This window comes from Aulonocara stuartgranti (assembly GCF_965226115.1).
Source record: "Aulonocara stuartgranti genome assembly, chromosome: 7".
Lineage (NCBI taxonomy): Eukaryota > Metazoa > Chordata > Actinopteri > Cichliformes > Cichlidae > Aulonocara > Aulonocara stuartgranti.
This window is the reverse complement of record NC_138945.1, coordinates 25,992,464-26,017,419: the sequence shown is the minus strand read 5'-3', so window position 1 is coordinate 26,017,419 and position 24,956 is coordinate 25,992,464. Positions and strand designations below refer to the sequence as shown.

The window sequence follows — 24,956 nt, the reverse complement described above, 5'->3', positions numbered from 1 at the left end:
TATCACAAAGGCCCCAAATTCATTCCACAGCATGACAACAACCCCAAATATATCCAGGCAATATACAACAGATGCCACTGTGACCTGATCTCAACATCATGGAGCCAGTTCAAGAATACATGAAGACAGATGAAACTAAAGGCGCCTACAGACTGTGGGCTTTCAGCAGTCTTGTAAACTGCATGCCGCTGTTGACAAAAAGACCTCTGGACGACACACACAAGCAGCATTTCTGATGTCACAAATGACGTGAAGCCTATGAGCTGGTTCGAGTCACATAGGGTCATTTATGTAGCGTGCCTCAGTCTCCTCACGCCATATCTCAAGCACACCTCACCAGTTTTTTTTCTGTGTATTTAAGCTGATGAATTTCCCATCGTGACATTTAAGCATTGCTGCCTGCAGATTCAACCATTCCACCACCCCAACATCCACCGATAGGCTCCAGGAGGATATTTACTCATCACTTCACAATTTTTATCAAATTTTTGTCTTCTTTTTCCCTTAGTCTGTGTTTTGCCACAGCTCTCTTTTTTATCTTTTCTCTTTCTCTTCATCCACCACCATCACCAACCAGTTATAGCAGATGGTCGCCCCTCCCTGAGTCTGGTTCTCTGGGAGTTTTTACTTCCCACCATTGCACAGTGCTTGATCATAAGGGATCGCTTGAATGTTGGGGTTTTCTCCAGAATACCGCAGGATCTTTACCTTGGGGCGGCCGTTGCTGTGAATTGTTACACACCTGAACTGAATTGAATATTTGCACTAGATGGCAAACTCTAACTGCATCCTGCTGCTGTAATAAATCATGTGAGTTAGTAACTTTGTTTTCTTTTTTTGTTGCCTCCACTTATTCCACTTGGGTTTGTTTTTGTATTTTTTTTTTATTATGCCAATGTATTTTTGATTATTGTGCGCTTTCATGTCTCGCCCTATAGGTTGCTCAGTTGACCACAGTTGCACTACATGGACAAATGTGGGACACCTACACATCACACCTACAGGAGCCGTTTAACCATGGAAACCTGTGCAATGAAGCTCTCAGGGGAAATTTGTTGTGCTGATGTTAATGCCAGAGGAGGTTTGTAACTAAAGAAAATAAGTCAACAGAGCACTGGTGACTTTTACACACAATGTGTCACAGTGCTTACAGTTGACGGTGACATATCCATTAGAAGACATTTCACAAACTGACTTGTTGAAAAGGTGGCATCTTGTTCAATTACAACATTGGAATCCAGCGAGCTCTTTAGAACAACGCATTCTTTCACGAATGTTTGTAAAGGCAGACTGCATGGCTCTGTGTTTGATTTTATACACCTGAATTCAAAGATTAATAGGTGTGGCCCAGTACTTTTGTCCATATAGAGTATTTTTAGTTGCAACTACCAACTTTGAACCTCTCTCACAGTGCAACACTGGAGCACTGTAAGATATAACGATTCTCTCCTGTTGGTCAGTTTTTGTCTGGGAAAGTGCAAAATTGCTCAGCTTAACACAGCATGAATCCACTACAAGGTCTCAAAGATCATTGGAGGAGCTCACCTTGCAAATGGATTGAAAAACTGTTTGCAAGTCTACAATACAAAGCTTCTCCTGTTTTTTTGTTTGTTTGTTTGTTTTGTTGCATTGACTAAATACACTAACTATTGATTTGATTTTGCTGCATTTTGCACAAAATAGTTCTGAATATTTGTACTAGAACTATTGCAGACCGTCTTCTAGAAAGTGAGTGTTATGGGTACATCGAATGACTGAGTATCAGCGTGGAGGCCGAGTGATGAGTGAATGCAGAGCCACGGGGGCCAGGCAGAAAGGACAGCATCTTGATGCATCATGAGGGCTGAAGAAATCTGATAGCCATCATGTGACAGAGCCTGGTCACTCTCTTGCTTTTCCTGCACAGCTCTGGCTGCACACGGCCCATCATCTCCCCCTTCACTACTGCTCCCAGAGGCTTACCTCTAATTATTAATTCACCATGCTGCAAATAATTACAATCACACGATTGATTCAAGATGAGTATATGCAGTCACGGTGGTTTCTGTTGTATAACCTCTCCTACTGTCCTACTGCTGTAGTTATTTAGCCCACGAAAATGCTCTTACAATTAGGGTCAGTCACATTAGATTGAGTGGCGATTTTAATCCATTAGAGGCTGAATGGTATTGCTCAGACATGAAATTTGTTCAAAGAAAAATGCATTATGTAACAACTACAGATGACTTACCAGAATGGACAGTATGTGAACAAACATTGACATCTCATACTGATGTTTAAACACACAGGAAGGATCACACCATATAGGTAGGTAGGGAAAGTGTTTCTTTTAGTCACATCAGTTAAAAGCCTTAGTTTTTAAACAGAATTTAAACATTAGTTAAAATTAAACTGGAGTGGTGACCAGATCCTGACAGTGAACTTAGTTTTCCGGATAAGAACAGCCATTAGAAAGCATGTTTGGAAGATCTGATTGCAGCTAATGAAGACATGTTGCTGAAGTCTGCTTTGTGAAATGAAACTTATGTCAACGGAATAACAAATAAAAGGCAACTGAAGGTCCAAGACGGTGCTGAGATGTGCAATGATGAGACTGACAAATGCAGTACAGAACTGCTGGTGATATGCAGAATGGAAATTCTACTGTTTTTATAAATGAAAAGGAAAAATGTCGAATGTTAAAAGAAAGGTGAAAAGTGCAGGTGTGCTTTTAGTCATCTTGTAATGGTTTATGAATGAGGTGAGCAGGGCTGTGTGTGTGTGTGTGTGTGTGTGTGTGTGTGTGTGTGTGTGTGTGTGTGTGTGTGTGTGTGTGTGTGTGTGTGTGTGTGTGTGTTTTAAATCCATGGCCAGCGGGCTTCAGTTTCAGTTGTTGTATTGCAAAAACCCCTAACCTAAGAATACTGTCTCCAACAGGTAATAAGCAGGCAAGTTAATTCACAGGCAGATTTATTATTTAATCAGCAATTATTGAAATCCATACTGAATGAATCCAAAAGGTAGGACATTTATTATGACTAATGTCTCAGTCACACTAGAGTGAAAATGAGGCAGCAAAGACCTTGCAACTAGGTAGTCTGATTATTGCATTTTTTTTTTTTTATTTTTTTTTTTTTGCATTTGGTTATGAGTTGAAAGAAATCTACAGTCACAGGTTGCAAGTAGTTGCAGTAACAAACTGGTTGAGTGTGTAGCACCCTCAACCTCTTGGTGACCACTTACAAGGTGATTGTGCAGATGTGGTAAGAAGCCCATCTCCAAACAATCACAGTCCGACTCAGACTGACTCAAATTGCCAAAGGTTTGCAAATAACTGCTATCTAATTAATAAACGCAGACAGGCCAACTCCAATTCCTATATTAAAGTAAAGTACGCCAACTAGATCACTATTTATGGAGGAGTTTCTGAATTTTGGATTCAAATCTATGAGTTTCAGGCCATTCTTGTGAATTTCTGTGTATGTAGACAGCAACAGAATTGCCATTTTAATCGAATGATTACAGTTAACCATTATCACAAAGAGACTGCATGCAGTTCAATTGCAAGGTGATGACAGACTAAATGCAGACTGACTCTGTCCTATTACCATTTTATTGAAGTCTTAGTGCACCAAAGTTGTTTTGAAGATGCCAACTGAGTGCGAGTTGTCCCTGTCTGTGAAGAAACCATTTTAAAGTTCATTGCACACATTTGCAATCATTTTGGTCATGCTACAGTCTCCCACCAGTTTTCCCTTGTGTGACTGTAATATAAGCAGAACTATCTGGGAAGTGGCACCTGTGACGTGAAACTGCAACTGTTTCATTTAGTGTTTCTAATAGGATCACACAGAAATTCACATGTAATTCTTCTTGATGAACACTTATCAGCCGCAGCATTAAAACCACTGATAGGTGGTGTGGATGACCTTGCGTTGTGTATATCACATTTTTTCCCAATGTAATGTTCCACTGGGAACCACTGGGTCCAGGTAGCACCAGTCACAGCATGTTTGTAGACCACTCCAGCCTCCTGAAACAGGACAGACTGCCCCACAAGTCCCAAAGATTCCGCAGGAGTGGGTTGGGAAAGACACGAGAACGACGAGGACTTCACCCAACTTTCTGGAGCCCAGTCCAGTCGAGCATTTGTACCCTGTGCTGGAACAGTGCTTATGTGTTCTGACCAAAAGGCATCTGTTTTGCTGACTGAAAGCTTGCTTACTGCTCACAAAAAAAAGTTACTAGTAAGTAAGCAACTTACTGGAATCAAGATAAAGAATTTTCTTCCCCTGTTTTTATAGTCATATCTGAAACCTCAGAAATGAAACAGAAGCTAATCTCTAAATATAAAGCAGTGATCAAACCTTTGAGTATGTCATTTTTCACTTCTGCCTTCAGAGTAATTGTCATATTTATATAGAAAAGTCCAGTCTAAAACTAAACTGAGGTGTTCTCGAGTAAGAGATTCTTAAAAACCATCAGCCCTTAAAGCCAGTTGCCCAATCATGTGATTACCACAGAGGTGGTGAATAATCTGAGATGACTGCAACTTCCAAGAAGTTATGAATAACACCATTTGGTACAGACTGGATTTTCTTAAGTCAATTTGACCGACAGGTGATGATGCAATAAGTTTAAAAGCTTTCTTTCCTAAATGAAGGTATATATAAGAAAATGCCCTCATCTGTCAGGCTGGCATTGACACAGTCATGGATATTATTTGGAGCTGTGCTCATGTTTTTATGTTACTTCTACCATAAATATTTAAAAAAAACACATCCACATTCATACAGCAAAGACTCTTGAAATAAGGAAGTGTTTTATTTGGAAGAAGATGAGAATTTTATATTTAGCTCGGTAAAAACTAATTTGAATTGAAGGCATGTGATTCACATCTTATACAGTATTTTCCTGAATACTTTGGACCACAACATCATTGTGGTTGATGCACTACACATGACTGAAATTAAGTCTGAAAGCTCAAACTGCCTTTTAGCTGCTCCGGCTTCAGATACAGAGAAAGCGAGTGAGTGAAGTAGATACCATATGGAGAAATATTAGAGATTATTACATTAGCCACAAAATGACCTGCAAACTTTAATCTTTGACAAATGTTACATGTTTATATAGCAGACATAAGCGGAGAGGCTTAAGTGGAGGGACCAGTGGCGCGTTTGATGTATTTCTACCCCCTTTGTGAGCCAGAAAATACCCGTCTACAAAACTGACATTGATTTTAAACTCAAATGCACTCTTGTGAGGTGTCATGGCAGTGTGCTGATAGACAGATAGCCTTACAAAGTATACAAAGCAGCTTTTGTGGTAATTCCTGCTACAGTAGGTGTCTCCAAAACCACATATTGGCTATTCATAAGTGAAGAGAGGCTGTAATATTCAGACACTTTTGTTTCATGTCCCTCTAAATCCACACCCGAACCTCTTGATCTAAATAACGCTACCCTTTGTCAGCAAAAGCCACTACTGCATGTTCGTGAGGACGCAAATCAGGTCACATGACATTCATGCAGGTCAAGTCCCATTTATCGGTTTGTTCTTACTGGATGTGACGACAGTGAACTCTTTTTTTATAGTTTCTTAGTTTTCCTTATTTGTTATTTTGGATACTTCAGGTCATTTTATATTAGTTTTATGTTCATCAAGTTATTGCATAATATCGTCTGTTTATTGTTTATTTTGCTTTTGTTTAGCAATGAAGTGCGCCTGTCATTTTGTGTGGTTGCATGCAGTTGTGCTGTGCGGTTACTGCTGATCAGTTTGTGCAGTTTTTTCATTCTGAACTCTGATTTCATCATTTGTAATGTTTCCAATTGTGCCTTTAGTGGTTTTGCAACAGTTTCCAATGTGGACTTGTAGGTGTCTGCACAAGGACAAGCAAGGACACCGAAGCTTTAGCTGCACGAGGCAATCACAGTTGTTAAGAATGAATTGTCTCAAGTTACATTTACAAAAAACAAGACATTTCACTCAGTGACTGATAACCTGTTGGTAACTGTCTTTTTTAAGTTACAATAATATATTGTGAAAGATGCTGCAGCCTTTCTATCATCGTTGCCAGCTTGATATACTTGAGTGGCTCCAGTGTGGAAATTATGACCCAGATAACCAGGATTTCTTATCACAGAAAATAAGAAAAAGACACTAAAATGGGCCTTGTGAAAAAAGTAATCATTTACAGGCAGCGCTGCTGACAAATTAGCTTGGAGCAGCACGAGCAGTTACATAACCCACTCTTAATTTTTCTTTTGTGTATGTTATTTAATTGTACTGCTGGGTTTGTGTGTTCTCATTTGTCCCAGTGGCATTCTGTTTAGGTCTCCTACCAAGAAGCAGAGCAGGGGCTGAGAGGAGTCTTAAATCAGTGCTGCTCGAGCTTCTGGAAAGGGTGCTGGAGATGTTACCAGTCTGGGAAGGTTTCCAGGAAATCTTACATCTAACAGCTAATACACAGCAAGATAAAATGGAACTGGTTACTGTGGCTATGACAATCTAAATCTCTCAAAAATCCTTGTGGGGAAACAAACAAATAAAAACGGCTGGATTTTTTAACCATACTGCATTTGTTGTGTAGATAATTGCTGTCACTTTGCTTCCACGGGTAAAAAAAAACAAACATAGATTGACTCTAATTGATAGATTATTCACTGTTGCGAGTATTATCATGTGAAGCAGGGCACGCTGGGCAGAAATCTAGCTAGATGAAGTAGGATGAAAGCACAGAGTGTGTTTATAGAGAGCTGCGACGTGTAATAGGACAGAAAGAATTGGTAAATAATATCTGGGTTATCTGAACGCTGCACTGAATGATTTTCATGTTTCAGTTCATTGACTGGCTGTGCTGCAACACAACGCTGCAGAATGAGCGACATAAAGCAGACAGTGAGTTTCATGCTTTGAGCTGCAAACTGATGCTAGCTGCTAATACAGATTCTGTAGATTATGGTGGTCCATGTGATGCTTTCAGATAAACATGCCATGTGTCTTGTCGATCGTGATAACTGAAAGGCACTCTGTTGGTTTGCATATCTCACAGGAATTAAATAAACAAAGTTTTCCAACCTAGAAGGCCCGGTTCTATGTGATGAGTCAGAGCTTTGTGGTCGCCCCACTTTACGTCACATTCACAGCTCTATTCAGCAGTTTGCACCTCTTTAGATTTAACCATATGGCTTAACCTTCATTTTTTTCTAATAACACACTAATAATCCTCACTTCTTATACATCAGCGTTCTTGAGAGGAGATTGGATTATAGTGAAAACTAAAGAAGCAGTAAGCCTTGTCATCCAGGCTGAGAGCTGATAGATAGTTAACAACATATATACACTGAAGAGGCATTTGAATGGGCTGTCAAAGAATAACTAGTCTAGTCTGCAGCCATGTGTCTGAGAAGCATCTGAGGAGAGGCATTCTGAGAACCTGTAATGACCGCACAGTTGCTTCAAAAACACGTGTCAGGAGACCAACCATTGGCTGGTGGTTGCAGTTAAGTGAACTCAAAATCACCAACATCACTTATGTTCCCTCTGTAAACACTCTTGAAACACTGTGGATCAAAAATGGCCTTAAATGCTCTTTTAAAAAAAAGTTCCATATCTGAGTCTGGTCATTGTAAACTCTTAATTTAGCCCTCAAAATTGTTTCTTTAACATTTCACGTTCTTACTTTCCATCACGTCCTCACCGCAGACCTCTGAGGAAGATGCCTGCGTAGTATACACATGTGAGGACACAACTCATTCATTACTGAAAACAATGATGGGCAGTGTTCTCCTCTCTCCACTCCCCCAAAACAGTGGGCTATTTAGAGGGTGGAGACAGGGTGGGGGTGAGGTCGCTGTATGATAGATGCTTTTCCGTGATAATACTCTGTTTAATGTTCCTCATCTCAGCGGCTGTGTTCCCCCTTCTCTAATCCAGCGGGTCACACTGAATCACAAGGCCAGCCAGCGATGACAATGGCATGTTTGTGCACAGGCTGAGCCTGTACGCTGTGTGATGTGAAGGGATAAGATGGCACAAGGTGGACACTAGAGGCTCGCGTGCACATGCTGCTGTATAAAAGCAAACGGGGGGCGCGCATGCATGCCTTTGGATACAGTAGGCATTCTTCGGCTTTTGAACCGTATTAGGTAGATCAAATGCAGGTTGGTGCTATGAACACTGTAATCTGCATTCAAACACTCACTACAGCACAGCATTCATTTGGGTCATGACAGATAAGATAAACGCCTTCTCTAACAGAAGGAAATTGCGGGTAACAGACACTTTCAGGCTTCTACAACCCACAGGCATTATCTGCTGTTAGTGATTTGATAACGGGAACAGGAAAAAGAGAAACATCTTACACTGCAGCAGATGCAACACTTTAATTGCCATTAACCCACCCAATGAGCTCTGTAGAATTAAAGCACAAAGGACAATGACAAATGAAAAGGGAAAAAAGTGCTACTTAAACTATTAGGCGCAAACTATCTTTGATGTTACAGTGGGTTTCTGGTGCGGAAGTCTTGGAGATGACGATGAAGTATGTTTTTCAATAAATGAGTTCAATTAGACGAGTATAGTTTAACTGTATGTTGTGTGTTTACATGAAGAAAGAGCCTAGAGCATCGGCTATGTGAAAGTGCCGAACTTTATGGAAACAGCAAGGAGCAAGAAGAAGTCACCGAGATACACCACCAGCCTCACGTCATTTTCAGATGTTTTCTTGGAAAAGGCGACCTGCACGCCCTCATCAAAACAAAGAAAAGTGGCTGTGATCCAGAAAGCCTGAACTAAGAGTACAGACTGTAAAGCTTGCCTCTCCTTTTCTCTCTCTCTCTATATATATGTGGCATATATCAGCTTTCACTTCTTCCACTGAAGATCAACATCCCTCAGCAGTCGGTTGTAGGCCGTAGCCCTCGCTCACCACCACCCTCTCTCTCCACCACCTCCTTGTTGTCATATGACCACTGTTATGTGTGTGCAGTGGAACACAAAGTTGCTCTGTTAGTCCCCTCTGCTGTGCCCTCTCATCACTCAGATTTGAGTGCTGGAAGCAAGGCCCTCTTGCTGGCCTGCCTCAGGAAAACAGACAGTCCCCTGTATGCGACTACCAGCAAAGATTAGAAAGGAGGGCAACGAGAGAGAGAGAGAGAGAGAGAGAGAGAGAGAGAGAGAAGGATGAATTGAGCTGGTGTGGTTTTATATAACACCAAAGATAATCTAATCCTTACTCATTCACTGAACCCCACCCTAAGATTTTGTTCGATTCCTCTGACAGCTTTCCCTCATTGATGCTTTACTGTGAAGTCGATTATTAGCCCTTTCTACAATCAGCGGCTGCCTGTTGAAAATGAGCTGCCAAAGCATGTCTTACAGCTGTTTGTGTGGAGATGACACTTTGTTCCAGTACCTGGCTAGGATTAAAGACCCAAAACAAACACAAATGCTGAGCCAGCTGAACAGAGCGGTGCCCCGCCTGAACATAGCGGCAAAGCAGCTCAAACACACATACACACACACACATACCTTAGGGACACGCATTTCCTTAGTGTTTATTTAACCGTGCCTGCATAAAGATTGGGCTTCATGTTCACTCTCACAACTACCAAGACAAACGCTGTAAGAGTTGTGTGATAATTCTGCTGGTCCCCCTCCAGGAAATAAATGACACCTTAGATTAATCATTTTATTAAGTAGGCTGCTGAGGGAGCTACGCTCAGGCCCCCTTGGTACTTAACTGTAATAGAGCTGAGTTTAATTGTCCAAGCTGGTGGTGTGCTCACCTACAAGGTTAAAAAGATTGCTAAAAGTGCACCGGACGGTGACGCTGGCCTGCTCGGTGTTGCAAGTGACTACCTCAACAGCCGCTGTCACTTTAAAACCAACTGTGTCCCTGCTGTCCCCTGCCATTATGTCACCCAGTGGAATGGATGTAGCAAGTAACAAAAGAGGTGGAAGGAGGTCAACTCAGCATAGGGTTTGCTACACTATTGCTCTTATTTGAATATGAAAAGCAGTGCAGTGTAACCGCACACTGCCACGTTATATATATATATATATATATAGGTCAAAATGGGAGATGCCCCCAAGGGTGGTGGAGAATGACCGAGCTAAGATCCTGTGGGACTTCCAGATACAGACGGACAAAATGGTGGTGGCTAACCAACCGGACATAGTGGTGGTAGACAAACAGAAGAAGACGGCCGTAGTGATCGATGTAGCGGTTCCGAATGACAGCAATATCAGGAAGAAGGAACACGAGAAGCTGGAGAAATACCAAGGGCTCAGAGAAGAGCTCGAGAGGATGTGGAGGGTGAAGGTAACGGTGGTCCCCGTGGTAATCGGAGCACTAGGTGCGGTGACTCCCAAGCTAGGCGAGTGGCTCCAGCAGATCCCGGGAACAACATCGGAGATCTCTGTCCAGAAGAGCGCAGTCCTGGGAACAGCTAAGATACTGCGCAGGACCCTCAAGCTCCCAGGCCTCTGGTAGAGGACCCGAGCTTGAAGGATAAACCGCCCACAGGGGCGTGCTGGGTAAAAAATATATGTATACATATATATATATAGGTTTATATATATATATATATATATATATATACACTTGTTTTCTCCGACCTCACGTCCAAATGATCGGCATGAGGGTATCGTGACATTTTTAAGTGTGCGCGCGCATGTGCATGTGTGTGTGTGTGTGTGTGTGTTTGTGTCTGAAACTTGAAGGCCCATTATGTAAGCATGTGATTAACCTTTATACTTCACACTGGACCTTGTCATCCCTCATTTTAAAGCCAAGGTCATCGGTGACCTCTGACATTTGTAACATGTTGCAGGGAGAAGTGGAAAAAACAAACAAACTGCACAGCTGAAATGAAATGAGATGAATCTGTATTTAGAGCAGCGCACGTTGCTGACTGGAGCTGAAACATGCGAGATATAGGGAGAATGCAGGGAGAATGCAAAACGTTCACTGTTTTGCACCAAATCCTGGTTCAGGCTGCAATGTTACAGCCCACAGTTTCTTTCTTTCACCCAAGACAGGCATCTTCTCTTGAGATAGCATCACGATGCATCTGCAAGTTTTTGTTACAAGCTCTAAACAACAGGTCAGATCCCTTGAAGTCAAACATATGTGGGCAAAATGACTAATATCAATACCTTTTGTTTTACATTGATTTCAGTCATATCCTACTTGAAGATTGCATGTGATTTACAAACAGAACGTTCATCGAAAAAGTGCTAAAAGTCTGGCCTTGTCTGAAAATGCAAAGCATTTAGTTTCGTAGGAACACTAGATTGAATTTCCTGCTGCCCCTAATGGGTTTATCTGCATTTGTAGATGCTGTACGACAGTATTTCCTTCCACTTATTTTAATCAATCTACCATTTCTGAGCCATCCTGAGATCACTGGTCCTCAAGAAAGAAGAAGAAAGAAGGCGTGGTGGAATTTCCACCATCTTTGCCTTGCTTCACAGATGTCTCAGGGCCTCACTGGCGCTGCTGCTTTTGCTGGTGGAACTATCACAGACACATCCATCACTTTGTCTTCGCCCAGAACGAGCGCTGGCTTTCTACCACCGTGACATTAACACAGTCTTTTGGTCCCACTCATCCGTCCATTCTGTTCGAAATCTTGCCTTTCCTTCTTTCCCTCTCTTGCTCGATGCTGCATCAACCTCCGCCCCTCTGCCACATCTGCCTCCCTATCGTTAAATCCCTGGCCCCTCAACCCCTCCCTGCTTTGCTTTCTCTTTTTCTCTCTCGAGCATGTAACACAAACACACATACAATATACACAAATACACATGCTCTCCTGATGCTACACAAAAAATTCCAACTGCCACTTACAATAAATAAATAAATAAAAATACAGTAATGCTCTGTTGGAAATGTGAAATGTTGAGACAGAAAATGTTAGAAATTGCCCTGCTTTGCCTGCTGAGTAATGAACATGCTCTGCTTTCTGCCTCTTTCCCTCTTCTCACCGTCAGGATTTAAAATCATGAGGCAGACACAGACAGCTGGACAGAAAACAAACCAAATAAATCCCTGTTCAACATCCAGATTATTAATTGATGTAAATTTACCTCATGGGACAGCAAGCTCCACACTGGCAAATCCTACAATGTTCCCATGCCAGTGTCGGGCCACATTTTGCCTTCCTATCCCACTGTCTGCAGAACCAAGCTCCACAGGAATGGTACACCTCCCACTCCCACACTGCACGTTCACATTCAGTGTCTCGTAAAGCCAGTTGTAAGCACCGAACACCTGATCGTGTGTGTGTGTGTGATGGCGGTTTCGCTCATTTCCCCTCTTTCTGTTACACCTTATGGCCTGGACAGAGCATAGAGACATTCATACAAACATACAGCCTCGCACACGCACACACATTTAATCCATCCTCCACTTGCCCTATATACAGTAATTAAATTAATTTATCTGCACGCAGATAAAAGCATTCTATAAGAACTGAGGATGCTCTGGAGAGATGATGAGTCAAATTGCAAGCACAGATAGCAGCGTCCGCTGGCACAGAGCTAACAGGGTGGAGGAGGGGACTGGACAGGCTGCTTGCTTGCTTTGGTGCATTTTATGGGAAAATACAGGCTGCCTCAGCAGCAGAACGGCTTCAGTGAAATATCATCTTCCTGTCTCAAAGCAAGCCAAAATAGCGAAATAGGAAGCGTTGTGAGAGTGGCGAGGCTTACCGTGTTCACAAGCCAGCATCCATTTACAAAGGATACTGCAGACAAGCCCTTGCAGGGTGAGAAAGGCTCTGTACAAGCCACCTTTAGTCCTGCTGCTCCATCTTCATGCCTTCCTCATGTTCACAGGGTGAAACATTCACATATACATCTCTCTCTTCCCGCGGCCCTCTTTCTCTCTCTCTCTCTCGCTCTCATTAACGTCTGTGTTCTATATCCTCTCTTGTTTGCTTCAAGGCAGTTGAGACACTGCAGCGATGGGGGTGGAGGGTGTGTATATGCGTGTGTTTGAGTGTGTCAGAGACGGAGAGGCAGCGAGAGGGAGCGCAGGGCAGAAATGGAGGGAGGAGTCAGCAGGGATAGAGAGAGAAGGGGGAAATGGTCAGGATTAAATCATGAGAGTAACAGAGAGAGAGAGCGAGAGAGAGAAAGAGAGAGAAAGCAGGCTTTGATGGGGGAGCCACAGCATCCTTGCTTTATGCTAGAAAAACACACATTGGTATTTAAGCAATCCTGAAGGTTAGATTATAAGTATATATGGCAAGTAGATCTGCCCCTTAAAGAGCTGTCTCCTTGTTGACAGTGCAGCAGCAGGATTGGTTGTGATTTCATTGATGACTGAAAAAAAACATACAAGATAGGGAGAGAGGGAGGTGGAGGAGGGAACGGGACAGAAGAAGAGAGGAAGGGAGGGGAGAAATGACGACAAAGGAATGGGAGGGGGATTGGACGATGGTGTAATGTGCTGTTTCCGTGCCAACTGTTTCTGTGACAGTGTGACCACTTCCTTTAATGCTATTGGCTATAACAAAGAACTGATAGAGGCTTGGGCAAATGAGGCAGCGTGTCATGCGGGGTGTGAATGGGTTGTTCTTTTCCTGTGTTTCTTCCTCTTTTCGTTTATCTCTGAGAACGACAATAAAACAAATGTGTTTGACTAGACTGCGGCCACGGAGAACACACGCAAGTCTACCCCTAGAGACGTAACGATTGCACCGCTGGAGTGTGATTGCTTTGTCATTACGAATGCCGCTAGTGTGTGAAGAGACTCCCCTTATATTACTAACGCACAGATTCACACAGACACGCACACACCCAAATCAGACCGATCAACAAGAAAGAAATCCCCCAGATCAGGTTGCTCAGGGTGTGTAGTGTAATGCAATTGCCTGGACACCAACCCTGGTGTCATGAACAATGAGATAATTAATCGGCTATAGGCCAGAGCAAGTGCACATCTGGTGCGGGTGAACAACTTTGCCTCTCGCCAACCTTTCATCGGGGCCTTTTAATCCAGGCCGGCAGGCACGTGTTGTGCTGCTCCCATTCTTTCTCTCTGTCACTTTCCCCCTCGTCTCTCCTTATCCTTATTACCCCATTCAACGTCTACCAATATTTACTTTAAACACCCTGCTCCTTCCTCTTTAGCAGCTGTCAGGTTACGGCAGAAATCTTCCAAATCTCGGTTTCTGTGCAGAGGGAACTGTTTTCTGATAGATGAGTGACTGAAACTAAAAACATGGGTATAATAGCACACTCTAAGTCAGGTACACACAACCACAAGCGCCCACAGTGGGGAGCCCCTATCCGTATCATCGATTCAACAGGACAAGACTGCATTGAGGCTTCACTGGTGCACAGAGGACGGCACAGACACAACCTGCCTGTTCAGATAAGACGTTTTGGCTTTATACTCAGTCAGTGTTTTCACTTAGGCTTAGTAGCTGTTGTTGACATTTCACCTTCAAATGTCAAGCCAGTGATGACATACCTGTTGAAGAAGAGGAGATAAAGCTCCAGGTGTGACGGAAACATTTGCGTCAGGCATGTTTTGATGTATATGAATACAAAAACGTTCACACTCACACACACACACACAAATGATATGCACCGTTGCCACCATTTTTTCCCTCTGGTTCACATAACATCTTGACTCGTTTAAGTAAACACCTCGCTGATCTTATTTTGGTCTCCCCTTGTTGTACAAGCCGCTGTGCACTGAAGAGCACCAGTGTTTGGCGGCACACAGTCTCATACTGTGTTTTTTCATAACTGTTAACAACCAAGCCTCACGATTAACACACTGCTGTTCAGGCTACATTAAGTCTGGAGATAATCGTTTGGATGTAATGTTCATATAATTAAATGATAATGGCTTTCATCCTATATTTTCTTAATTAAAAAAAAAAGAATAAAAAAATATCACTGCTTTCATCTTTTTGCTGCTTTTAGACTCAAAACCGTTCTTTTTCTTCTTAAAGGGAGCGTGTTTTGCTTTTCCATTTATATCGTCACAGTGGTGGACTGTCATACTAAACATGGCAAAAGGTTTAAAATAAAGAGGTTAAAAGGCTATTAGCCAAAAAGTTCAGACTGCTCTAGACTCTATAGCAGCGGTCCCCAACCTTTTTTGCGCCACAGACCGGTTTATGTCCAACAATATTTTCACAGACCGGCCTTTAAGGTGTCGCGGATAAAAACAACAAAATAAAACCAGTACCAAAAAAAAGAAAATGTATTCATAACACATGGGAAAAGACCAAGTTAACGATTAAAAAACAACGATAAAAAACCTGAAAACCATCAATTTCACACCCGAGCTTCAACTCTCGCGGCCCGGTACCAAACGACTCCGGTCCGCAGCCCAGGGGTTGGGGACTGCTGTTCTATATGGTCGTCTCGGGCACATGGCTGACATGTGGCACACGGGAGGGTGGCCTTTAGGGGAGAGCAGGTCAAACAGCTTGTTTCAGACACCAGATGAAGAGCCACTATAAAATAAATGAGGATTTATTTTTGAACCGTGAATCATCAAAAGTTAACAGTAATAACAAATAAAAAATAGGGAGCTGCTATGGAGCATAAGGGCTTCACTTTAAGTAAGATTTAACATGCCCATGGAGATATTTCTGCAACAGCTAGTGTGTGCATGGCTACTGCAGAGTACAAGATCTTAAAAAGAAAGAGCATCTTAAAAGGAAATAGTTCACTTAAAGTAGTATGTAGCACTAATAGTGGCCCAAAATAAAAATATAAGTGAACTTAACAGATGAGTGATGGTCAAAAAGTGTTAAAAACGAAGAAAATTGCCACCCTGAAATATAGGAAGCTGAATCATACTGCTAAGAGAAAATGGTTAAAAAATAGTTCAAACTGACACATTTAATCTTTGATGAAGTTAGGTAAGTCCAGTAAGGCTAAACTTGCTATAATGTCTTTTAAATCCTAAAAATAAGTTTTGCAGAAAGATCCTTTTATATTTTTATGTTTGCTTTATTATTACTGTGTACAATCATTGGTTTTATGTTTTATAAAACTTCAGCATTCCTCCATCCCTTTCACTCTCCATATTCCTTTTTGTCTCTCCCAGATTGTCTCTGTGCCTCTCACAGCTTCCTGTCTCCCTAATCCTTAATCCTGTGGAAATCGGTCAGGCAGAATGAGCCAGCTTTGATCAGGCTCTCATATCAGGCGTGCTAACAGTGTAAGCGCACCCGGATCCCACAGAACCCCGGAGCCCAGGGGGAGAACTTCAAACAGGCGTTCACCCCTGACTCTGCCTGAGAGGAAGGTGAAAGCGAGGCAGCAGAGATCCTGTCTCGAGAGACTGTGAAAGAAGCTGTCTCTTTCTATAAATTTAGCAAACATTTACATACGGACGTGTCACCATCCAGCTGTAATGACACACTTTCTTTCCTGTGTGAACTAAACTTGCTGTGGGAACAGAGATCAGTACAGGGTGTAAAGCAGAGATGTAAAAGTCGCTTTTGTGAGCAGTGTCTCTGACACCAAGCATAGAGTCTGTGTCACTGGTGTTCCTGTGTTGTGATTTATGGCTGAGGATTGTAATACTTATCCTCAGCCTTATCATAAAACGACTAATGGACAACCTTTTAAGCTTAGGCTTCTTTAAATGGTTGTACAGAGCACCAAAAAAAAGTCCAAAACAAACATGGCACATATGCCATATTCATTTGGTAATTCGGAATGAATCCCATGAAGTACACAAGTTATGAAAATGACATCATCCTTTCAATCATTCATTCTCTTCAGACTTTGTGCACAGGGGCAGGTATTCTAAGTGGAGAGGTTATCGTACATTGCTAGATAGTGATCACATAAAAAAAAAAAAATGAATCACAGAGGCCAGCCTTGTAAAACCAACAGACAGGGTACATAAAGGATTTCCTTTCTCACAACCACATGACCTGGAGGTTTGTGCTCTCTGCAGATGTACAACAATACTGACAGTGTACTCAGACTCTCTGTTTAATCAGTTCAGAAGTATAATCAGGTGCTTTAAATCAGCCAGAGAAATGAAGCATTTAGCAGGGCCAGCGTGAGCGCAAGATGTGCACCATCTGATCTGTGATATGTGACTACCTGCTGCTGTAATAATTTTTCCTCCTTTTCTCCTTTTGAAAACATCACTTTTGGCAATACTGGACTTTAAAAACTTAGTTTCAGCAAACATGGCCTATATAAACTGAATTTTATCTGATAATAACAGCAAATAACAAACAATGAGAAAAAATAGAAAGCCCTGCATTTACATGATCTTCCAAGTGTTGCGCTCTGGTGTGGCATCTAGCTTGGTTTTACTGTAAATGCTGACACCTAGTGGCCAAGCATGTACATAACATTTAAGAGGAAACAGTTTGGATGTACCAGCTGTGGTGAGCCCTGGTGAATAAGGGAGCAGCTGAAAGTTTCTTCTCCTTCTTTTTGTTTCACCACATAATTATATATCCAAAAGCATTGTCATAGATGCAACTTCACCTGCAACCTCAATCAGGTACAAATGTTTTCAATTAAAAACATTAAAATATACACATGCAGCCTATTATCATTGTTGTAGTGTGTGTTTCTCTCTGTGTGAAGACATATTATGACAATGTAATCCATCATATTTATTGTGTGAAAAAGTCCATTGTCGCTGATAAGTAATTCTGGTTCAGCTATATTTTGGTACTTTTCCACTATTTTTAAACCTTGCCCAAGGTCCTCATTTCATTTTTTGCAATATTTATCTATAGACATAAAAACACACATTAGACAAGATGTGTCACCTCTGAGCTCATGTGTGCTAATTACGGGAAACGGTTCAATATTTGTAATTATGTACTTTATAATTTCTTTTAACAAAGTTAGCTTTTACCAAATACATAATTCCCATTTTTATGTCATTTGTAGGCATAATTTGCACTTCTTGTTTCATATTTTCACATTTCATTATATCTGGAAGATTTTTCTTGTGGCGTTTGATTAAGTGCTGTTATTCTTAAGCTTCTGACCAAATAAAATTATTTTAGGGAGAAACTGGTATTTTAATGACTTTCAAACACCACTTCAACCATCTGTTTCACCCAAAAGATCTCCCCATTTTATCCTCATTCTACCCGTTGTTTAGAAAAGATTAACTTAAGATTCCTACATAGTATTCATTTTTTTAATTAAACATTCTGCATGTGCTTTCTGTTTACTTTTGGGATAATTCTGCAAGGCCAAACGCGCTCATGCACCAGTGGATGCACTGATGGACATTTGCCTATAGACACTTTGACATGTGGATTGAAAGAACCAGGGATTGAACCTGTGACCTTCTGTCTGGAGCTACGGGGACAAACTTTTTATGTAAACATTGAAGTGCTTCATCGTGTATGCACACCACTGGGCTATGGTGCATTTCTACATATGCCCGATGTATCTGCCATTCCCCTGTTGGTGTTCTTCCTTCGTTATTGGAATAATGTTGGTCCAGGATCAAAATTGCAGCTACTCAATCACACTGTTGTGACGTCATAGCTTTATAATGTGTGGAGGGGGGCGGAGAAAGAAAAATGACTTTTTTATAAATTAACCTGTCTTTTAGAACAAACAGTAAGCACTTTTTTGTGTTTTTCCTTTATTAATTTATACAATATAATAAACATATTATCCAGTTAGATTTGCCGTTAGCTAAATTTAGGTCGCGTTCGTCTGCTAACTTCTTGGCTAATGCTAACTGACTGCACAGACAACACCAACGCAGGGATATCAGTTCAGGCCATGTAACCACTGACATTAGTCAATTGTAATCCCACAATCAAATGTTAGACTGCATAATCAGCTCATAGATCCATATGTTCATGTCCACCTGTCACCGTGTGGACAAAAATTTTCATTACTACTTGGCAGCTTTTTAAAATGTTTTTTAAAGGCTAAGAAACGTCAAAGATAACAGGATTATGTCTTGGAGTAGCACTTTTTTCAGTAGGTTTTTTTCTTTTAGATATTTTATCACTTATTCATCTGTTACTTTTGGCTCTGTATCTTTGAGCTAAGACACACATCCTTTAATGAGCTTTTCTTTGTTCAAGAAATATGTTTGTTTCAAAAAACATTTAATGGTTTTCATATTTTTGTGATTTATTCTTGGATGTTACTGCATGCAGGACCAGAAGCTTTCATTACTAATGTGCTAAACAAGTTCTTAAGTCACACTTGTTGGCTGAGGTGGTTAGGAGCTGTGCTTAGTGTTCCCACAGTGCAGCTCATAACTGATCTCAGAGTAGTGACAACTTGTCTTGCACGCTAATCTCCTGTCAGAAAACAAATAGATTTCACAAGCACATGGCTTGCCTGCCCTGAGGGAACGCAACTGATTGAGACCATTTCTACGTTTTTAGCTAATATCTTGGGAATCATCTTGAGGTGTAATCTCACCCCAACCAGTCGCAGTAGATGGCTGCCCCTCCCTGAGCCTGGTTCTGCCGGAGGTTTCTTCCTGTTAAAAGGAAGTTTTTCCTTCCCACTGAAAGGAAGTGGGGAGTGCTTGCTCATAGGGGGTCATATGATTGTTGGGTTTTCTCTGAATCTATTATTGTACGATCTACCGTAAATATAAAGTGCCTTGAGGCGACTGTTGTTGTGATTTGACGCTATATAAATCAACAGTTTGCCCCAAAGAGATATAATCAACACTAAATGGTTTCAGTTCCTCCATTGGATGGACTTTAAAATACAGTATGTTCAATATTTCTCTCTATTACTGTCCGCACATAGAGATGTTTGCTTTTCAATTGTATGATCAACATGTTCATGTGTCTTTGCTCTAGATATTATTTTTACAAAATCGTAGAGAAAGTTTATTTAAACATCAGTTAATTAAGAGCATTAAGAGCATTATTTGATGTAAGCACATGGGTCTAAAATGAATAACCTGCCAACTGTGTTACAGCCATGTAACTGACAATGTACCTGTCACAGACTGGGCCTCTGACCCAGCGCTCTGAGTTTATTTTTGTATTCTTCTCATGTTAGCGTTGTGATCGTGTGTTATTCCTATTTAGTTTAGGTTAAAGGCAGCCATTATTTATTGTTTCCTTGTGTTGTGTTTTAGGTCTGTGAGCTTAGTGTTGCCATGTCTACTTTCTTGTTTTATTTTGAAGTAAATCGTGTGTTCCTGTGGTTACTTTTTCTCTCCCGTGTTGCCATTATGTTTGATTCTAGTCAGCTGTGTCCCCGTGTGTCTCCACTTCCCCTGATCACCTCATGTGTGTATTTAAGTCCTCAGTCTTCCTGTGTTCAGCATTGCGTCGTCTGTTAGCTCTCAATCAATCAATCAATCTTTATTTATAAAGCACTTTTCATACAGAAAAAATGTAGCACAAAGTGCTTTACATAGTTAAAAGCAGCCCACCCCACCCTCCAACTCACTCCCCACACTCTCAATACACATATATCCCCCCACCCCCACCCACACACACATACACACACGCGCACACTTAAAGAGTAAAAATTGGGCTGGGCTCGCATGAGCCAAGTGAGGAAACATTATAACAGAGAGCCGTCTGCACCGGGAGCCGGTCACAGACCGCAGCCTCCGGGCTGGGCACACAGCAGGAGGGAGGCCAAGGAGCCCCCCAACCAGGCTGAGAGGACCCCAGAGACCCAGCAGCCACGGTCAATAACAGCCCCGGTGCAGAGAGCGCCCTCCGAGGAAACACTGGAGATATGACGCAATACGATATATACAGGGTAAAATGATAAAATAAATAAGAACAGGATACAATATAAATATAAATATAAATAGAGTAAGAAGATTAAAAAATGAATAAGAATAAAATCAAAAAATATTAGGTAAATCCTAAATTAATAAAAGAATAACAGGATAGAATAAATAAGCATAAAAAATAAATAAACGCTAAGTAAAAGCTAAATTAAAAAGGTGGGTCTTGAGCCTGTTCTTAAAAACATGTACGTTCTCTGCGGCCCTGAGCTCCTCCGGCAGGCTGTTCCACAGACGAGGACCATACCACTGAAAAGCTGCCTCTCCGTGAGTATGTGTCCTGACTTTAGGGACAATCAAAAGGCCAGTACCAGAGGACCTCAGGGTCCGCGAGGGTTCGTATGGTAAAAGCAGATCTGAGAGATAAGAAGGCCCAAGACCATTAAGACATTTAAAAACCAATAAAAGAACTTTAAAATCGATCCTGAAACACACGGGGAGCCAATGCAGCGATTCTAAAACCGGTGTAATGTGGGCCCGCCCTCTGGTCTTCGTCAGCACACGAGCTGCCGAGTTTTGCAAGAGTTGTAAAGTTGAAATATTCTTCTTAGGAAGACCAGAGAGCAGGGCATTACAGTAATCAATGCGACTGGTAATAAAAGCATGCATCAGCATCTCCGTGTTGGCCCGAGAGAGAATAGGGCGGACTCTGGCTATATTTTTTAGATGATAAAATCCAATTTTGGTTACATGTTTAACATGTGGGATAAAACCAAGCTCAGAGTCAAAAATAACACCCAGGTTTTTCACTTGTAGCGAAGGACATAGTGAAAATGCCTCTAATTTAGACAAGAGTTTCTCTCTCTGAGCCTCAGGACCGACAATTAAAACTTCAGTTTTGTCCTGGTTAAGCTGTAAAAAGTTTTCTGCCATCCAAGATCTTATATCCAAGATACAGTTAAAAAGGGCATCCATTGGTCTGGTGTCATCAGGAGACACGGAGATGTACAGCTGCGTGTCATCAGCGTAACTGTGGAAGTTCACTCCATGCCTCCTGATGACACTGCCGAGAGGCAACATATACAAATTAAAAAGTACAGGGCCTAAAACCGACCCTTGAGGCACACCACATGTCATTCTATGGATCTTAGAGGAGCATGTATCCATACTCACCATAAAAGTTCTGTCAGAGAGATAGGAAGTGAACCAGTTATGTACAGCACCAGAGAGGCCCACCATGTGTTTCAGTCTGTTTAAAAGAATAGCGTGGTCTACTGTATCAAAGGCTGCGCTTAGATCCAGTAGCACCAGGACTGAGAGCTTTTGGGAGTCCCAGTTACATCTAAGATCATTTAAAACCTTTAGGAGAGCCGTCTCTGTGCTGTGGTTCACCCTAAATCCAGACTGGAATATCTCCAGGATCTGTCTATCATTGAGAAAATCAGTAATCTGAGTAAAAACAAGTTTTTCTAAGACTTTACTTAAAAATGGTAAGTTGGATACAGGTCTGTAGTTATTAAAATCATTACAATCCAAATTGCTCTTCTTCAGAAGGGGCCTCACCACCGCCGTTTTAAAGGCAGCAGGGAAGACACCCAACTGAAGAGAGCAATTCATCATGTATAAAAGCTCAGCCTCAAAAAATCCATAGTCATAGGTTGTTGTTTTTTTGTCTTCACTATGTTTCATAGTCACTCAGTGTTCATGGTTTCCTCATAGTTTTTTCACTGAGTTTCATAGTCTTTTAGTTACACAGTGTTCACAGTCCTCTTTGTTTTAAGTTTCATGCTTTGTCTAGCTTTATTTAGCTGACAACGCCTCTCTCTCTGCATCTGCATCTGGGTCCTGAAGTCAAAACACTCCGGCGCACCTCGTTGTTACAGTACCAGGGTTTAAGCCCATTATCATAGTGTTTGATTTTTTTTTTAAAAAACATTCCTTATTATTAGTAGTAGTAGTAGTATTAGTAGTAGTAGTAGTAGTAGTAGTATTGCCTCCACAAAGAAGATTGCATGCGTGTTTTTCTGTCTAAAACATGATAGTTCAAAACGTTTTGAATTAATTCTGATAAAACTTTGTAGGGGTGTAGAGTGGGGTTAAAATTGGGCTTACATCCACCAACATCCACCAAGGTCTTCAAAGTTAACATAAAAATTTATTGGTCAAAAATTGACAAAAAGCCTTATAACCTAGCTTAACTATGATTCTTACAGATGTGGTACACACTGTCAACATATACAGAGCACTGTATAAAGATTTCAAACCAACTGTCACATTGACCAACTGTTACATTGACCTTTGACCTCTCATTCAAGGTTAATAAATTGATCTGAATGGCATAGTAATGCTAATATAGATCTATTTAAAACTGCCACTGTTTGTATTAACAACATATAGGAATACAGGGCATGATGTATGGCAATTTTAAATAAAAGATTACTTTGGACCTCTGACCTCTTCTTCCAGGTCAAATAAGGTCACATTTCTTTAAAACTATCCTTCAAACTCTGCTGTCTTTGTTTGTTTGTTTTGGCAACTTTTAACAAACGATATGGGTGAATGGGGATTTTTTTTAATATACCATCATAGTTTGGATCCAAATATCATGTCATATTTGACCTCTGACCTCACTTTTACTTTTCACGTCTGCCTTTCTTTTAAATTGACCTTAAAGGTGTTATTTTTTTAAAGAAAATGGTTTTTGTTGTTGTGACTTGGGAAAAAGTAATTTGCAAAGTAACTGCATAAAAGGGTGTGCTGTGCATGATACTTTTATAATAAATTAATGTAACTGATCTAAAAACTGTGATAATGTTTAGACACAGTATATATGAATAAATCCCTACACTCTAACTAGACTTCACTGTCTGATTACATTCACAGGGGTAAATCTGCAGTGTTATATGCATTATTATTACTAAACAGAGTGTTTTATGTTTCAGGGAGATGAGGTTATCAGATGCTGATTCTGAGAGATGAGCTTCTTATTTATAGAAACAGAGAGAAAATAAAAAGCCTTTTTCCTCTTTAACAGTTTCTCTTTTTCTCCTAATGCGGCACGTCAGCTGTGTTACTTTGTCTGTCAAAATGTACGTTTTGTGTCATAAATCTTTTAAATGTTGGCTGAAGTGCAATAAAAATATTCAACTACATTAGTGTAGAGGCAAGTCTCACGTAAGGACCTTGAATAAGCCTAAATTCAGTGTAATGTGGATTTATGTTGCAAAGGTTATTCATCCTTGGAGATATCCCTCGTAGTGAGTAAAACAGAGCTGTTAAACTTCATCACTATAGTAAAGATATTTTATTTACCCCTTTCCTTGCTTGTCCATGGCTCAGGTCCCTTACCTCACTTCCTGTCTTTGTTTTCCCATCGCTGATTGGCTCCTGTTTTTTCTGCGTTCCTTAATTGACTCACCTGGTACACATAAGACGACTGCACTTCCTTGCGCTCTCACATGGCGCAGCGGCGAAGGGGAGCTTATTTTGGTCTTCTCTTGAGTTTACTGAATAAATTTTTCTTCAAGTTAATGTCTAACCTTCTAAAAACAAAATGAACCTTAAACACTGGAGAATCATTGACATCTGTATTCTTTACAGCAGTCCTTTCATTTGAACCCCCTAATTAAAATGGTACTTTGAGCTGGAGTCATGTTACTGTCATTCACAGGGAACAACTGAAACCCTCAGATGTTCCGGTCACGAAAGTCAACACTTTGCTTTCCTGCAAGATGATAACGTTTGGTATCCTGGAGCTAAAGGTGCTGGATGTGAAACAGGAAGCCAAACAGTATGTCAGCATGTTGACACAGACACACAATGGCTGCAGGATAATAAACAAGACTAGCAAAGCCAACAAGATCCAGACCCTGATCCTCTGCTTGCTAATTATTATATTTATGAAGGAACTTTAAGCGATAATAAAGGAAGCTGGTTTATGATTAACTCATCCACTCCCCATTCTCAATGATTCTTCAGATATCCAAATCTGGATCTGGAGATATCAAACCCTCTGTATGTAAATAACCAGCAGTTTCCCAAATACAAAGGCAACCTGAACAGTACCTGGTAATTAAACCACCAACCTTTCAGTCAAGTTCTTGTCCGCCGCAGGTTAGCCATCACCCTACATCTGTTTCCTCTGCCATGTCCCAGTTACAATGATTTGTCAGTTCTCGATGCTTCAGCTAGTTTACTATACCAATCCTCGCTGCACAAGATGATGAGATACCTTCTAGTTTTCTTGCATCACTATTACAGGGTCCCCTACTGA

General features: G+C 41.1%; 1 protein-coding gene across 1 annotated transcript in view; it reads right to left on the bottom strand.

The window, feature by feature from the left end:
• The window catches only part of gnaz (guanine nucleotide binding protein (G protein), alpha z polypeptide), a 34,132-nt gene extending 21,117 nt beyond the window's left edge, over positions 1–13,015 (bottom strand). The window contains exon 1 of the mRNA XM_082540230.1: positions 12,697–13,015. The gene's annotated coding sequence lies outside the window, so the exon portion shown is untranslated. The remainder of the gene's footprint in view (positions 1–12,696) is intronic.
• Positions 13,016–24,956: the final 11,941 nt, after the last annotated feature.